At 47.8% G+C, this 17,875-nt stretch overlaps 1 long non-coding RNA gene across 1 annotated transcript in view; it reads left to right on the forward strand.

Annotated features, from left to right (window-relative positions):
- Positions 1–17,875, forward strand: part of LOC115085125 — a 234,427-nt gene that overhangs the window by 96,956 nt on the left and 119,596 nt on the right. The window contains exon 3 of the long non-coding RNA XR_003854741.1: positions 10,408–10,569. This is a non-coding gene — a long non-coding RNA (uncharacterized LOC115085125). The remainder of the gene's footprint in view (positions 1–10,407; positions 10,570–17,875) is intronic.

Below are 17,875 nucleotides of genomic sequence, written 5' to 3' on the forward strand. Positions count from 1 at the left end.
GGTCGAGGCAGGCAGCAGGCAGAGCGTAGTCAGGAACTCCAAGGTCAGCGGCAGGAACTCAGCAAGACGAAGCGCAACTCAGAACTACAAGACTGTAGTGAACCTCGTTGCAAGGTGATGATGGAATGTCCGGACGCCAGTTATATCTGTCTCAGAGCGTGACGTCATCAGTGCAGGCGGGACTTGACTTCCGGGTTCTGGGCGCTCAAGGTGGCCGCACTCGCGCGCGCACGAGACCACGGTGAGAGAGACAGGCAAATGGCGGATGCCACATGGAACTGAGCGCGTCCTTGGGTCCTGGAGACCTGGAATCCCCCTGCTTCTCCCTCTAACATCTTAGTTAGGGTTTTCAACATTTTTCATTAAGTTTTCTTTCATAGTCGAACCCCTGGGGAATGGCATGCTTGGTGCCTCATGGCCATTAATGGCTACCACCATTGATTTCCACATCTAATCCCTTTTCTTTCAAACGACATGCCCTCGACAGGATTTATGCGATGCCCTCGGTGTGCAAGGAACATGCTATCATGGACCTCTGTGATAGATGTGTCCTCTGCCTGGGGTCATCGCATTACATCTGGGGTTGCAGCAAGTGTGCACAGATGACCCCAGAAGGATCCAGGCAGGGTTGCTGAAGATGGACCAGCTCTTTGGGCTCCAGAAGACTGATCCATTGACATTGGCATCGGAGGTATCGACATTGAGGGACCTCAGAGCTGCTCCAATGGCCATCAAGATTGGCAGAGCCATCATCTTTGTCAGCATCGAAGGCTTCTATGGACACTGGAGATGGGCCATCACCCAGCTCCCACAGGTCAAAGACATTTGGTTTGTCATCTTTGGCCTTGGCAGCAGGGAAGGACCAATCCAAGCATCGGTCCTCATCAGTGCACAGCGCCGGGAGTGGGAATGTGCTACCCTGGGGCTATGATGCCCTCAAAATGATCCTGTGTGAGGAGCACCAGTCCTTCATGGTTCCCAGGGGTTCACAATGGCCTCCACTGGTCCCAATGTCCACCACCAATCTTCCTCTTGGTTTCAAAGAGGATCTGGTTATGATTCCTGGATCCCAGTCTGTTTTCGTGACAGTGATTTTCAAGGAGGAGCTGGAGAGGTGAATGCAACAGGCCATAGAGAAGGCACTGAAGGGCCTCAGCATTAGTGCACCAATGGCACTGGGCCTGGCACTGCCACTCCTTGAACCACTGCTTGAATCCCTGCATGTGCTTACTGGAGTGCCACCAACACCTTCATGGTGTCATTGCCCAGGGTGGCATCGATACCACCATTGACTAATCCAGTGATTGTCCCCAGTTCCTAAGAGGAGGAATTTCCCTTGGTGACAGAGCAGCCTCAGGATACAGGCCCACTCAGTCAGCCAAATGGGTTCCCATACTGCTGACAAAGGACCAAGCACTTCAGTATTCATCCCCTGACAATGACAGTGACAATGATCCCTATGACCCCTTGGGGGTAAGCTCCTCAGATGTTTCATATGAAGATGTGTTGGATGGTCTTCTGACCCATCTCTTCCTGAAGACAGAAGGAAGTCTTCTCTAGAAGACCTCTCTGCAGGTTTTGTCAGGTTGATGGCAGAAGTCATCCCATTTCAGTTACAGAGGAAGATACTTGGCACAAGATGCTGGATATTCTCCAGTATGTGGAGCCTCCTAAGGAGATCGTGGCAGTCCCAGTGCATGAGATCATTATGGAGGTGCTGATGAGGATGTGGGAAAATTGCCTCTTGGTGGCTCCCATGAATTGGAATGCGGGAGCAGTATACCTCAAGCAGAATGCTCCTGTATTCAATAAGTGACAGCTTCCACACCAATTGGTCATGGTTGAATCCACTCTCCAGAAGGCCAGGTGTCTTTGAAGCCATTCCTTGGGGCCCCCAGGGAAGGATCCGAGGGCCATGGTACCCTTGGGAGATAAGTGTTTTAGGGAACTATGTTCATTGTCAATATAGTAGCCTACCAGTTCTTCATGGACTAATATATGTGGGATATCCTGAAGCAGGTGCAGGAGGTGGCTAAGTAGCTGCCTCAGAAGCAGCAGGATACCTTCCAATTACTTGTGTATAAGGATCTGGAGTGCGGAAAACACGGGGTCCACTCGACTTATGATATTTTTGAGGTGGGTTTCGAGAGTCACTACTGCAGGGATCAGAGCCTGCAGACTTGCCTTTCTGTGGGCTTTGCATCTCCATCAGGAGGTGCAGAAACTACTTGCTGACATGTTGTACACAGGAGGGAATCTCTTTGGAGATAAGGTGAAAGATGCTGTGGCACAAATTCATGACCACCACACAACATACCACAAAATCTCCATGTGTACTCAAAACCCATCCTCCTTACCTCCAAGATCAGGCCCCAGGAAATCTTTCTTCCACTTGATGAGACCCTATTCTCTGCCATCTCAGTCCCATCAGCAGCAGCAGGCCCCTTGTAGCTGCCTCAGGCAATAAGGGCCCCTAAGCCCCAACCGGTGTCTCAGTCAATTCTGGGGATGGGTTTTGACTGGGTCGATGAGAGCATAGCCAAGTTCTTTGTACCCGTGGGGATGGACCTGCTGGTCAGAGGCAGGCTGCGGTTCTACAAGAACCAGTGGTCCAGTGTAACCTCAGACCAGTGAGTCCTTGCCATCATTCACAGAGGGTAAAAATTAAATCTATTGAGTGCCCCACCAAATTGCCTTCTGAGTCCATTTTGGGGATCAGTAGCACATCAGGAAGTGCTTCTATTGGAGCTCTTCTTCCTCTTAACAGCCAGAGTGGTTGAGCCCATTCCACTAGGGCAGAGAGAGCAGTGATTTTATTCCTGTTATTTCTTGATACCAAAGAAAACAGGGGGCTCCTTCCCATCCTACACCTAAGGGCCTTAAACAAGTTTCCAAAAAGAGAAAAGTTCAAAATAGTTTCCATGGGCACCTTGATCCCTTTCCTGAAAACAGGGGACTGGCTATGTTTTCTTGAGCTGAAAGACGCATACACTCACATCAAGATCTTCCTCAGCCACCAAAAATATCTCCAGTTTGTGGTGAGAAAGCAGCACTTTCAGTACTGCATTTGGGCTAGCATCTGCCCTGTGTATCTTTACAAAATTCCTGGCCATGGTGGCAGTGCATGTTCACAGACTGGGAGTTCATGTTTTCCCCTATCTGGACAATTGGTAGGTCAAGAGCATTTCTTGGGCAAGGGCTGAAGGGTCCATGTGCTTGACCATCTGGGTGCTGGAGTCACTAGAGTTTGTCATCAACTACCCCAAATCCAATCTCAGTCCATCACCTCAAGTGGACTTCAGTGCAGCCCTGCTAGACACAGTTCAGGCCAAGGCCTTCATACCATGGCAAAAGGCCATCACTTTGATGACCATCTCAGTGAAGATTCAGCAGAACCAACAGGTATTATCATGGCACATGTTGAGATTGTTGGGCCACATGGTTTACCAAAGTATATGTTACTCCCTTGGCATGCAGCACATGCAAAGAGCCCAATGGACCTTGCGATCTTAGTGGCTTCAGGCAACTCAGGATGTGCGGAACTGGATCCGAGTTACTCCATTCCTCCAGGACTCCATTTCCTGGTGGTGATACATTTCCAACCTGTAAAGGGGGGGGGGGGGGGAAGGAAGGTATCCTTCCAAATTCCTCGGATTAAAATTGTCAAAATCACAGATGTGTCCTCTCAGGACTGGGGAGCCTATGTAAATGGGCTCAGCACCCAAGTTCTCTGGTCTGCTCAGGAACATCTCTGTTAAGTCAATTTACTGGAGCTCCGGGCAATCATGCACTCACTGTAGGCTTTCAGAGATTGGCAGTCCAACAAAATAGTGTTGATCCAGACAGACAACTAAATGGCTATCTAGTACATCAACAAGCAGGGAAGTACAAGCTCTTACCGCCTGTATCAAGAAGTGGTCCAGATTTGGTCCTGGGCTCTCTCCCATGGGATGGGGCTCAGAGCAATGTATTAGGCTTGTTGCATGTCCCATCCATGCTAGGCCTGTGCCTGGGCCTGCTCACCTTGTTCCTGCGCTAGTGGATCCCGGGTTGTCCTCTCCTGCTGCCGCTGCCAGCTCCACCTGTCTGCAGCGTTCCGCGGTGGCATCCTCTAGGCCTTCCACTTTGGGCCTAGCTCCACGCCGGGTTGCAGCTTCCTCTCTGGCGCTGGGCCCCCCCTAGTCGCATGTGCATGGACCGCCCGATCCCTTTAAAGGGCCAAGGGCAGGAACCAGCTCTGCAGTGCAGCCCGATGACGTCACCTAACTCCAGTATATAAGTGAGGTCCTTTCCCCAGGACTTCGCCTTGGAATCGGGTCGTTCCATTCCTGCCTGACGAATGCTTACCCCGGATCTTGACCCCGGCCGTCCATTTCCGGAGTATCGTTCTGCCAGTTGGTTCCTTTCCATGGAGGCTGGAGTCTTGGCCTGGCAGGAAGCCTACCGAGCATTGCCTTGGGTCAACACCGTAGTGTTCTAAGTTTGCCTAACCCTGTGTTCCAGCGTTTCCTTGTTCCAATGTCTTTTTGTTCCAGCGTCTCCTTGTTCCTGAGTCTCCGTGTGTTCTTCCTGTATCCTACTCAGGTAGTACCTCCTCAGACTGATCTCTGGAACTGACCTCTGCCTGCCTGACCATTCTCTTGTCTGCTGCCTGGAACTGACCACTGCCTGCCTGACCATTCTCTTTGTCTTCCACCTGGAACTGACCCTCGCTTGTCTTGACTACGCTCGGACTGACCTTGGTATTGACCCTTGCTTTGGCTGACCACTTCTGGACAGATACTCGGGCTCTGACTCTTGCGCTCCACTCAAACACCCTGTTCTGGCCTACTGAAGCTACCAGACCAACCTGCTTGGAATCCACCTGCGGCCTTCACCTGACTAGACCTGCAGGTGCTGCCTGCCTCACCCGTAGAACCTTCCTGAACTGTTATCTCCTTGAGGTCTCCAGAGCTTCCAGTTCAGGTCTGGTCCATCACCTCCACATCAGCCGCACACCTTTGCTAGTGGTGGGCACACCCCTCCGCTACCTCTCTGGGAGACCATCCGAGACCCACCTAAGTCGAGGCAGTCTGGGTACCCAAGGGCTCAACCTGCGGAAACCCCAGACTGTTATTGGCGAAGCTCCAGCTAGTCTCTGTCTCCTTGTGTGCTCCGCTTCCTAGTGGCAGGCGCACTCTGGGTCCGACCAGAGGGCCATACCAATCCTGCACCAGGCCAAGAGTCCACCTCCAGCGTAACAGTTTGCCAAGGCCATGGACTCGACAGAGTCTCCTGCCTTGCAGGCCATCCCTGGTCTGGTCAATCGTGTCCGAGAACAACAACGAATCATGGAAGCGTTGGCTTCCTCCATGGAAAAAATGTGTTCACAATTAGAGGAATCTGCCATGTCCAACCCAGGGGCTCTTGCCCATACCTTGCCCTCTCAGGCACCGCTGGCCCTCCCAGCTCCACCCCGTTTCAATGGGGATCCTTGCCTCTGTCGAGGCTTCGAAAACCAATGTTATATGCAGCTCTCACTGCAACCCTCGTTATTTCCCGATGAGGCAACAAAAATCACATTCATCCTCTCACGTCTGGAGGGGAAGGCCCTGGCATGGGCTTCCCCACTCTGGGAGTGTTCTGACGCAATCCTTCACCAGCTCCCTCAGTTCATCTCCATCTTCTGATGCACCTTCGAGGACCCAGGCCAACAGGCGGTCGCTGGCCACCATCTACTCCACCTCTGTCAAGGCTCGCACGTGCTCGCTGAATATACAGTGGAGTTTATAACTCAAGCTACTGAGTTACGGTTGGTGAGAAGACTGCCTGCGGGCACTCTACCTCAAGGGACTGTCTCCGGCCCTTAAGGATGAACTGACCACCCATGAGACCCCCATATCTCGACCTGATCTCCCTGGCCAGTAGAATCGCATCAGGAGGTAAGGGTCCTTCGACCTCCTGCCCTACGATCACCCTGTTCGGAGAGTCCTTGGTTGAAGGCCTTACCAGCAGCCATCTCAACCTCCTGAGGAGCCAATGCAAATCAGCCATGGCCGCTTGACCCCAGAGGAACATCTCAGTCGCAGAAAATCGGGTCTCTGCCTATATTGTTGTGGCTCCGGATACCTTCTCCAGACTTGCCCTGTATGTCCGGAAAACTCTAAAGCCTGAGCCCGGTGGGAGTCCCGAGCTTTGGCGCTACAGTTTCTGGCTCACAACTGTTGCTGCCTATCTTCCTCCTTAGGGAGTCACGTCCATTCACCACCACCGACCTCATGGACACTGGGGCGAGTGGAAATTTCATTATGGAAGAGATCGTCAAGCTCCTTCAGATACCAGTCCAACCTCTGGAGAAACCACTGAATATCGCCTCAATTCAAGGAGAATCTCTCCCTGATCGTATTACTCACCGTACCATGTCAATTCGCCTCACCATGACGAGGAGATCTCCCTCCTGATCTTGAAGCGATCAATACACCCCGTAGTCCTTGGACTTCCTTGGCTCCAGGTTCATGTACCCCACTTCGACTGGCAATACCTACAACTCTCCCAGTGGGGCCCTCATTGTCAAACCCACTGTTTTCAGAAAGTGTCTCCATCTGTGACAGTTCTAAGCTCTACAACCTTTCCTGGGTTACCTGCCTTGTACTCGGAATTTCGTGTTCTCCAAACAGAATGCCGATATCCTGCCTCTACTCCGAGAGTTTAATTGCCCCATAGAATTCCTACTTGGAACCATGCCTCCCAAGGGCAGAACCTATCCCCTTTCACTCCCAGAAACCCAAGCGATGTCAACATACATCAAGGAAAATTTGGCCAAAGGCTTCATAAGACCCTCTAATTCCTCGGCAGGTGCTGGGTTCTTCTTTGTAAAGAAGAAGGATGGCAGTCTAAGACCATGCATAGACTACAGAGGTTTGAACGCAGTAACTTGTAAGGACCGATACCCACTGCCACTTATTAGTGAACTGTTTGACCGCCTACAGGGTGCACAAATTTTTACTAAACTGGATCTCTCGGGAGCATATAACCTAGTATGGATTCAACCAGAAGACATCTGGAAAACCGCCTTCAACACAAGAGATGGTCACTATGAGAACGTAGTGATGCCCTTCGCACTTTGCAACACCCCTGCAGTCTTCCAGTGGCTAATGAACGAGATTTTCCGGGACCTTTTGTACTCAATCATCATAGTATATCTAGATGAAATATTAATCTTCTCCAAAGACCTGAAGTCTCATCGCTCCCACATTCAAACAGTCCTCCAACGCCTCAGAGAACATCATCTCTATGCTAAATTGGAGAAGTGTATTTTTGAACAACCCAGTCTCCCATTCTTAAGCTACATCATCTCCAACCGTGGGTTCACCATGGACCCCAACAAACTCCAGGGTATTCGAGATTGGCCTTAACCAGTGGGCCTCTGAGCCCTACAAAGATTTCTTGGATTCACAAATTACTATCGAAACTTCATTGCCAATTACTCCACGCTGGCCACTTCACTCACCGCCATGACTAGTAAGGGATGTGGTCTTCGAGTGTGGAGCCCCAGGCCAAATCAGCCTTCCACTCCTTAAAGGAGGCTTTCTATACCAGCCCATGCCTACATCACCGGATCCTAACCGCCCCTTCATCATCAAAGTCGATGCATCATGAGCGGTTTTAAATCAATCATCCACCAAGGGAACTCTAATACGGTGTTCCTTCTATTCACATAAATTTTCCACAGAACAAAATTATACCATAGGGGACCGTGAACTCCTAGCAGTGAAACGTGCCCTCCAGGAATGGCATTCCTGGTTTGAAGGGGCACAACACAAATTCACAATATTTACTGACCATAAAAATCTGGAACACCTAAAGGAGGCCCAGTTACTTAACCCAAGACAAGCCCATTGGGCCGTGTTCTTTGAGCGCTTCAACTTTGAGCTCCACTATCGCCCAGCGGCAAAAAATCTCTGTGCGGATGCGCTCTCTTGCTCCATTGAGTCAGAAGACACATCCGAGACTCCCAGGCACATTATTGATCCAGCATGCATATCTATTGCAGTCACCACCATGGTACCAGCCTGAAAGACGGTGGTCCCCCGCCGTCTCCATGAGTGCGTGCTCCATTGGACTCACGACTCCAAGCTGGTCAGCCACCCCGGCCGAGCCTGGACTCTCGAGATGCTCCGAAGGCACTATTGGTGGCCTGGGATGAGAAAGGACTCACGTGAATATATGGACTCTTGTCCGTTTTGCGCCCAGCAAAAACCAACGACTGGCCGCCCATGGGGACTTCTACAACCACTTCCTGCACCCACCGAGCCCTGGTCAATTCTCTCCACAGATTTCATCGTGGATCTGCCTCCTTCAAAAGGAAATACTGTAATCTGGGTCATCATTGACTGCTTCTCAAAAATGGCCCACTTTGTCCCCTTACCTAGACTCCCATTGGCTCCTGAGCTAGCTCAACTATTCTTAACCTACATATTTCGTCTACTTGGACTACCACAAGAAATTGTCTCCGATCGTGGCCCTCAATTTGCTGCTAAATATTGGAGGTCTCTCTGTAAAAGTTCAATATTACGTTAAACTTAACATCAGCTATCATCTGCAAGCAAATGGCCAGGCCTGGAACTGACCTCTGCATGCCTGACCATCCTCTTTGTCTGCCACCTGGAACTGATCCTCGCTTGCTTTGACTACGCTCGGACTATCACTGTGAACCTGGAAGATGTAGTAGGCCAGATTGACAAACTAAAGAGTAGCAAATCACCTGGACTGGATGGTATGCATCCTAGGGTACTGAAGGAACTAAAAAATGAAATTTCTGATCTATTAGTTAAAATTTATAACCTCTCATTAAAATCATCCATTGTACCTGAAGACTGGAGGGTGGCCAATGTAACCCCAATATTTAAAAAAGGCTCCAGGGGCGATCCGGGTAACTATAGACCAGTGAGCCTGACTTCAGTGCTGGGAAAAATAGTGGAAACTATTCTCAAGATCAAAATCGTAGAGCATATAGAAAGACATGGTTTAATGGAACACAGTCAACATGGATTTACCCAAGGGAAGTTTTGCCTAACAAATCTGCTTCATTTTTTGAAGGGGTTAATAAACATGTGGATAAAGGTGAACCGGTAGATGTAGCGTATTTGGATTTTCAGAAGGCGTTTGACAAATTCCCTCATAAGAGGCTTCTACGAAAACTAAAAAGTCATGGGATAAGAGACGATGCCCTTTCGTGGATTACAAACTGGTTAAAAGACAGGAAACAGAGAGTAGGATTAAATGGTCAATTTTCTAAGTGGAAAAGGGTAAACTGTGGAGTGCCTCAGGGATCTGTACTTGCACCGGTGCTTTTCAATATATATATATAAATGATCTGGAAAGGAATACGACGAGTGAGGTTATCAAATTTGCGGATGATACAAAATTATTTAGAGTAGTTAAATCACAAGCAGATTGTGGTACATTACAGGAGGACCTTACAAGACTGGAAGATTGGGCATCCAAATGGCAGATGAAATTTAATGTGGACAAGTGCAAGGTGTTGCATATAGGGAAAAATAACACTTGCTGTAGTTACACGATGTTAGGCTCCATATTAGGAGCTACCACCCAGGAAAAAGATCTAGGTATCATAGTGGATAATACTTTAAAATCGTCGGCTCAGTGTGCTGCAGCAGTCAAAAAAGCAAACAGAATGTTAGGAATTATTAGGAAGGGAATGGTTAATAAAACGGAAAATGTCATAATGCCTCTATATCGCTCCATGGTGAGACCACACCTTGAATACTGTGTACAATTCTGGTCACCACATCTCAAAAAAGATATAGTTGAGATGGAGAAGGTACAGAGAAGGGCAATCAAAATGATAAAGGGGATGGAACAGCTCCCCTATGAGGAAAGGCTGAAGAGGTTAGGGCTGTTCAGCTTGGAGAAGAGACAGCTGAGGGGGGATATGATAGAGGTCTTTAAGATCATGAGAGGTCTTGAACGAGTAGATGTGACTCGGTTATTTACACTTTAGAATAATAGAAGGACTAGGGTCATTCCATGAAGTTAGCAAGTAGCACATTTAAGACTAATCAGAGAAAATTCTTTTTCACTCAATGCACAATAAAGCTCTGGAATTTGTTGCCAGAGGATGTGGTTAGTGCAGTTAGTGTAACTGGGTTCAAAAAAGGTTTGGATAAGTTCTTGGAGGAGAAGTCCATTAACGGCTATTAATCAAGTTTACTTAGGGAATAGCCACTGCTATTAATTGTATCAGTAGCATGGGATCTTCTTAGTGTTTGGGTAATTGCCAGGTTCTTGTGGCTTGGTTTGGCCTCTGTTGGAATCTTTAATTTATATCACTCTGCTAAATGATGGACCACAAAGGTATGATCTTTCCAGGCATTACTAATCCATCTCCTCTTATCTTCTGTTCAGGTTCATCCCCAGTCCATGAATGCTGGCAAAAAAAAACAAACACCAGCTTGTACAAAAGCTTCCAGCAGCCATTATCTTTGTTGGAGTAGGAGACATTTCAGTTGGATCAGATCACTGCCCTCTGAATACAGTTGTCAAACTAATAACAAGTACAAGAAACAGGTAAGGTCTTGAAAGTTAGCCATTATCTTTGTTATAAAAGATTGAATATGCTGGCAATAGGGCAGCAGATATTTCTTTTTTCTCACCACCAGCTGGTTCTCTAAAATATGTTTTATTAAGCACAGGGCAAGGCAGACATAGCGTGCAGTGTTAAAAGCTGTGGGAAACAGTAAGCTACCGTGCACAAGGTGACTCTGAGGCAGCAGATCCTTTTTTTTTTGCAGGTTGAGGCAGCTACAGTTAGGGGCCTGCTGTAAGTACTGTCAGTCGATAGATCAATCCACAGTATGGCCTGCGTTAGATCCTGTGGTGGTTTGCAGCTGCACTATCTGCCTTATTTGGCTGCCAGCTCTCTTTTTTTGAAGATAGAGGAGGTAGGGATGTGCATTCGTTTTGAACGAATGCGCAATCCGCAACGTATAGGTCCCTATTCGTTGCATTCGTGGGTTCCCGAAACGTATGGCGAACCCCCAAGAATGCAACGTATCATTAACGAATAAAACCCCCACTCTCCTGACCCCCCAAGACTTGCCAAAAGTCCCTGATGGTCCAGCAGGGGTCCTGGAGCAATGGACGGCTGGCGCCATCTTGTGCTCCTACCATGTGACAGGGGCTGACCAATGGGACCAGTAGCCCCTGTGATATAGTAAGGGCAAAGGCTATCGGCGTCATTTTGAATACCAGCAGCTGACGGCCCGAGTGCAGGAGATTGCTCCAGGTCTTGGGGGGGTCAGGAGAGTGGGGGGTTGTAGTTAATTAAATTTAAAGGGTTGAGATGGGGTTTTTTTCAATTTTAATGGGAAACAAATACCATATCTAACTAATGGACGAATCTGGTCCCCCCGAAAACAGATGCAACGGATTTGAGTCCCGACGAATTCGAATACCGAATCGGACGAATCCGTCCCTTCTGCACATCCCTAGAGGAGGGCTCAAACCAGGCAGTCTACCTACAAAGCTCAGCTTTTAGTCCTCTTCTGTCTAATCAAGAAAAAGGTGGCAGCCAAAGAAAGCAGGAAAGTGGGACTGCAGAGCTGCAGCACCGTGGGACCTGAACAACAGAACAGGGATAGAGAACACTTTTTTTTCTCTATGGACCGGATTTTGAAAGGGTTACGCGCATAAGGTATGCGCGTAACCCTTTTAAAATGCCCCTGCGCTCGCCGAGCCTATATTGCATAGGCTTCCAGCGTGCGCAAAGCCCCGGGACGCACATAAGTCCTGGGGCTTTCTTGGGGTGGGCATGCCGGGGGGTATGACGCGGTCGGCGTGTCATCATGGGGCGTGTCGGGGGGCTTGACGCGGTCAGCCCGTCATCCGGAGGTGGTGTCATGGGCGTGGTTTCGGCCCGGGGGCGTTCTGGGGGCGTGGCCGCGGCCTCCGGACCAGCCCCCGGACTGGAGGCACGCAGCAGCCGGCCCGGTGCGCGCAAAGTTACGCCTGCCTCAAGCAGGCGTAACTTGTACGACAGAGGTGGGGGGGGGGGGTTTATATAGGGCCGGGGGGGGTGGGTTAGGTAGGGGAAGGGAGGGGAAGGTGGGGGGAGGCGGAGGAACAGGCAGCGCGCTCAGGGCTCGGTGCACGCAAGTTGCTGCTCGCGCCAACCTTGAATTTTATAAGATACGCACGGCTACACGCGTATCTTATAAAATCTGGCGTACTTTTGTTCGCGCCTGGTGTGCGAACAAAAGTACGCATGTGCGCTGTGTTTTAAAATGTACCCCTATATGTAGGAAGCAGTAAGCAAAGAAAAGAGGCATGGTGGGAAGGCTCATCTACTGTAACAGGTACTGACCATCAGCTTTGGATCTAAATTAAAATAGCAGAAGATATTCCTTTCTATATTTATTTATTTTATTTATTTATTTAAGAACACTTTTATCCCACTCTCTACAGGAGATGCCCAAGGTGGCTTACAGAAAAAACAGCGATAAACACGAAGAGAAGGATCGGTATAAAAGGTAAGATTTAATAAAAGTCCTTTTTATTTCGATCCTTCTCTTCGTGTTTATCGCTGCTAGCCATCTTGGATCGGCTTCCGCTTTGTTTTTTGGGACCTTACAGAAAAAACATACACAGTTACATCATGAAAAGTTATTTCAAAAAAACAAGAAAAAGAATTACAAATTTAGTAACAACCTGGAAGTCACTTTTCCTTCAGGTCATTTGCTCCTGCTTGTTGTACTGCAGATATCCCTCTCCCCCACCTGTAAATTAACGCTGTAAAGTGCGCTCAGCTGAGCTCACTGTTTTAGCCGCGGTTGGATGCGCGTTTTCAACGCGTGTCCACTACCCCTTATATAGTAAGGGGTTTAATGCATCGAAAAGGTGCGTCCATCCCCCCCCCCCCCCCAAACTAATAGGGGCTCATCACATGCAAATGCATGTTGATGAGGCTATTAGTTATGCACCCTGGATACTGAAGAAAAAATGTGCGGCCAAGCCACACATTTTACGTTCAGAAATTAATGCCTGTCCAAAGACAGGCGTTAATTTCTGACAGCCCGATAATGTATACGGAAAAGCAGAAAATGCTGCTTTTCGGTACACCCTCCGACTTAATATCGCTAGGAAATTAAGTCGGAGGAACAAAAAATGTTAAAAAAAAAAGTTTAATCTTTTCAAAAATGTGCCAGCTGGTCAAGTTAGGAAAATGGACACTCAATTTTACCGGCGTCTGTTTTTCTAACCCATGGCTGTAAGCGGGTTCGGAAAACTGGTGCTCGTAAAATTGAGCGTCGGTTTCCTGAACCCCCTGATAGCCATCTTTTTTGGGTTTTCACTGCCAAGGCGGTGCTAGGGATGTGCTGTTGTCTCTAGTGCCTCCTTTTTAGTGTGACTCCTCATTTACATACAGGATCGTGCACCCAGGAGATGTGACTGGGTGTGCATTGGGAGAGCAGGCGCTCAACACTGAGCGCCCGTTTTCCCATGAACCTTACTGAATCGTCCTGAAAGTGATGGAAGATTCACTGTTTCTTCTCCCTCTTACCTGTATCTTACTCCAATGCTTAGTAGGCAAGGATTGTGAGGCTCACTTGAGATGGTCCTCCTTTCGCCACCCCAGGTGTTCCCAGGCCCACCAGGATTCCTCCTGCAAATTGTTACGTGTGCCGTCCGTGGCAGACCCGCGGCACAGACCCTCACCTCTCTCCAGTGACTCCAGTGCCTGGTCCCTCGTCTCTGGCGGCGGTAGGCCACCAGCTCCGTTCTCGGGCCACCCCTGGTGCCTCCGACTCAGCTACAGACCCTGGTGTCTCTAGTCCAGCTACCGCTTCTGCTGCTTCATGTCGGGCTTCTTGATGTGGCCCGTGGAGAAATGCTGCTACTCGGCGCCGCGCCCCTCCCTAGGCGTCTGCGCATCACTGAAGCTTAAATAGGGCCCGTGGTGGGAACCGAGCCGCAGCCACGGATGATGACATCAGCGGAACACTGGTATATAAACCCAGGCTCCGCTCCCTAGCTTTGCTTTTGCAAATGGTCTCCTCGCTGGTCGAGTACTCGTTGCCTCCTGAGAGATTCGTCTCGTTCCTGTATTCCTAATCCTCGCTGACTCCTGTTCCTGGTTTCCTCATTCCTGTGTTCCTGTTCTCCTACCTACCTTCGGATTGCCTTCTTGGATCTTGACCTCTGCCTTGCCTGACCACGCCGTTGATTCTCTCCAAGCCCGGACCTCTGCTTTGCCTGACTATGCCATTGACTCTCTCCAAGCCCGGACCTCTGCTTTGCCTGACCACGCCATTGACTCTCTCCAAGCCTGGACCTCTGCTTTGCCTGACCAAGCCATTGACTCTTTCCAAGCCCGGATCTCTGCTTTGCCTGACCACGCCATTCACTCTCTCCAAGCCCGGACCTCTGCTTTGCCTAACCACACCATTGACTCTCTCCAAGCCCGGACCTCTGCTTTGCCTGACTACTTCGTTGACTCTCTCCAGACCCAGACCTCTACATTGTCTGACTACATTTGCCTATCTCCATGATCAGACCTCAGCCTTGCATGCCACTACTTCTAGATTGCTGCCAGCCTTGACTCAAGCTTGCTCTATGACGCCTCTTCAGCCTACGACCTGGACTTGGCCTATTCAGGTTTTGGCCTGCTCTTGCTCGGGAGCCCCCTGTCTGACTTTGTTCCTCTGGCGCCTGGGTCTCCAGGACATTACCTCATCCAGTACAAGACTGCACCATACCTCTTCTGCTGTCTCTGGGCTGACCTCGATCCTTCCATCAATGACGACATACGGTGGCCCACCTAAGTCCATCTGACCCCGGCACCCAAAGGCTTAACCCGCAGGGACGAGGGCTGGTATTGGTGAAGCGCCAGCTGGCCTCCGTACATCAGCCCACTTCACCTACCGATGGTGGGGACCCCCTAGGACCCCTCCTATGGGCTGCACCTACCCCACCTCGGCCTAAGGGTCTCTGAAACTCTGAGTAGCTGATCATGGCCACCCTGAAGCACTTGGCACACCTCCTGCAGCTGCCCACTTTACCCAGGGTTTCATTGTGCTGACCCAACCAGGCCGTGATCTTCCTCAGTTGCCCTTTGGCCTTTTTCCATTTGCTTCTGTAGCTGCAGTAGCCCATGGGTGATCACATTTATCTTACTGCAGGAGGCAAATTGCACCTTCTTCTCCTTGCCCAGGCTACAGTGTTTTCTCTCCAAGAGAAAGGCATCCACCTGCCCCACTAGCAGGAAGCAGAAGAGAACCATAGCCATGCAGAGCAACTGCATCTTTCATAGGGGTTCTTGCAAAAGTTTGAGGAGATCCTCTGCAAGCTCTGTCTGCAGTCCAGAGCACCAGTGGAAGCTCAGATCTCTTCTTGAAAGTACCTCCTCGAGTTACTGACTGCTTTCAGGAGCTCACACTTTAATGTGGGTAATTCTCAAAATGTGCTTCTTTCTTTTCTTGCATTTGGAAAGAATCACCTCCTTTTTGTAGTATTTCTCAGGTATTCAGTGCCTACTGCATGGGTCTTCTTCCTGCCAACTGGGTGTGGGAACCCTGCCAGCATATTATTAAATCTGTGCCACCAGCATTTGGATGTAAGGGGGCCGATGCAATATATATGCACAGAAAGCGGGCGCTGAACAGTCAATGATAGAATTGACAGTCAAGTATAGAATTGACAGTTAATGATATAATTGCCCCTTCAATTTATCTGAATACATTTTATCTGGTTAATGACAGTTGGATAACATTTATCCGGTTAAAGGGTCCAGATATTTAAACCTCAAGGTTTGATTGGCTAATCTCTAGATGGAAAGGGATGAGTACTGGAAACTTGCTGATGTCCATCACTTCCTTTTCACCACATTTCTTCTCGATCTCTAGCCACATCTTTCATGGCTCTCCTTTTTTTTCTTTCTTTTTTTACCTCATACGGTCTTATCCGTCCACATGCTCATAAATCTTCATTTCCTTCAACTTCTCCTTTCCAGCCTCTTGTTCTCCCCATCTCTTACTTGCTCTGCCCCCTTTTAGCCCTTCATCTCTATCTTATCCCCTTTTCTAGCGCTTGTCTTTGTCTCTCAACTTTTCTCTTTTTCTCTGCTCCCACACTAGCCTCCAACTGTCTCACCTTTTTCCCTTTCACTCTTCTTACTCATTCTCTCAGCTTTCTCCTTTAGCTCTTCCACTCCTACTTCTTCTTTCAGATTTTTTTCTCTCTAGTCTCCGCTTGCCCTCTTACTGCACCCCGTCTTCCCACCCAATAAACTCCCTGATTTATCCCTTTGCTTTAAGCAGCCCTCAGGCCAGGATCTGCTTTCCTTTCCACATTTTATGGAGTTTATTAATGATGATGTTTAATGAGTGCAGCATATTTTTTGCAGATTGTTTCCCTGTTCTGCCTTCAGTTAGCCAGATGTATTGGGTTTCACATTGCTGAGCTAATTTAATGTTACTGTAGCTATCTGATTATTTTCATGAAAAAAGTATGACAGAAAATGAATTTATCAATGAATTAATCTATAATTGTTAGCACTGCCATCAATGCTTACTAAACAGGTTTCTCACTATGCAAATATTTGAAAAAAATATTAATGTTTAACAAAGATATTAGCTTTCTGTGCAATCACAGGGGCATAAAGAAATTTTTATATACTGGAAAGTCTAATCATCTGATGTTTATTTTTTATGAGTTTCGCTATCTTAGTGTTTTTCATTGTGTAAAATTATAATTATTTAATGGAAATAATATGTTAAAAGACTGATTTACAAAGCTTCTGTTCTGTTTTGTATCTAGGAAATTTCTTTTTTATAAAATGTATTCTTGCTTATGGGTCAATGTGGTATGAACTTGGGAAAAATTTGACCCTTCCAAATAAAGGAAAACAAATTGTACACCCATATAATTCAGTTGTGATTCTGAAATTTTGAATGAATAAATAAAGACACAATTCATAAAGTATACTGTATTTTTATGTGACTAATACAATAATAACCATGTAAATTCCTTAAATGCCAAGTGGAAAGCACTGCTGCCTGTTGACCTAATTTATGAGCTCAAAATGTCATTATTTCATGGGCATACTAAATGTGTATTTCATAGGCCAGTTACAGCATTATTCCTGCTTTCCTTCCAAATTTTCATTCCTTGAGCTTTGCCTGTCCTCAGGAAATCCCATCCTGCCTGCCCACACAAATAATTTAATCTAATATACACTTAACTGCAGACACAAGCACATTCATGGACTGTACTGGTAATGATTTTTTTTTAGGGCCAGATAAACTATTTCTTGTAAGTATGTTGGTGTGAATTGACCTCTGTCTGGTACTTTGAATAATTTACAGCCAAAAGATATTCACTGCCTCTGGAGAATAAAATTATTTATATCCTGCTTTTGGAAAAGGTTGTCAAGAGGCCATATGGATTACAAAAGGACAAGTAAACCCCCTTTATTTGGAGTTTTAGATTAGGATTACTTTCTTTAGCATATTATCAGTTTCAGTACAGTACTCTTAAGACTCAATGCGTTTTTGAACATGCAAAATTGCTGTGCTAATGTCAGCAACATCTGTAATAGGACAGAGATTGTGCTTGGACCATGGTTATGGTAAAATATGGGCAAGAAGATAAAAATGTTTACTGACATTTTAAGCACAGCTTTGACTCATTAAATGGTGAGCTGAAAGAGGCAGTTAAAGCCAAAATGGAAACTTTCTAAAAATGGAAAGCAGATGCTAATAAGAAAAATAGGCAAGAGCACAAGTACTGGCAAATTAGATGTAAAACAGCAGTGACACAGCCCAAGAAAGAATTTGAAAAGAAGCTTGCCATAGAGACAAATGTTATCAAGAACATT

This window comes from Rhinatrema bivittatum, chromosome 2 (genome assembly GCF_901001135.1).
Source record: "Rhinatrema bivittatum chromosome 2, aRhiBiv1.1, whole genome shotgun sequence".
Taxonomy (NCBI): Eukaryota; Metazoa; Chordata; class Amphibia; order Gymnophiona; family Rhinatrematidae; genus Rhinatrema; species Rhinatrema bivittatum.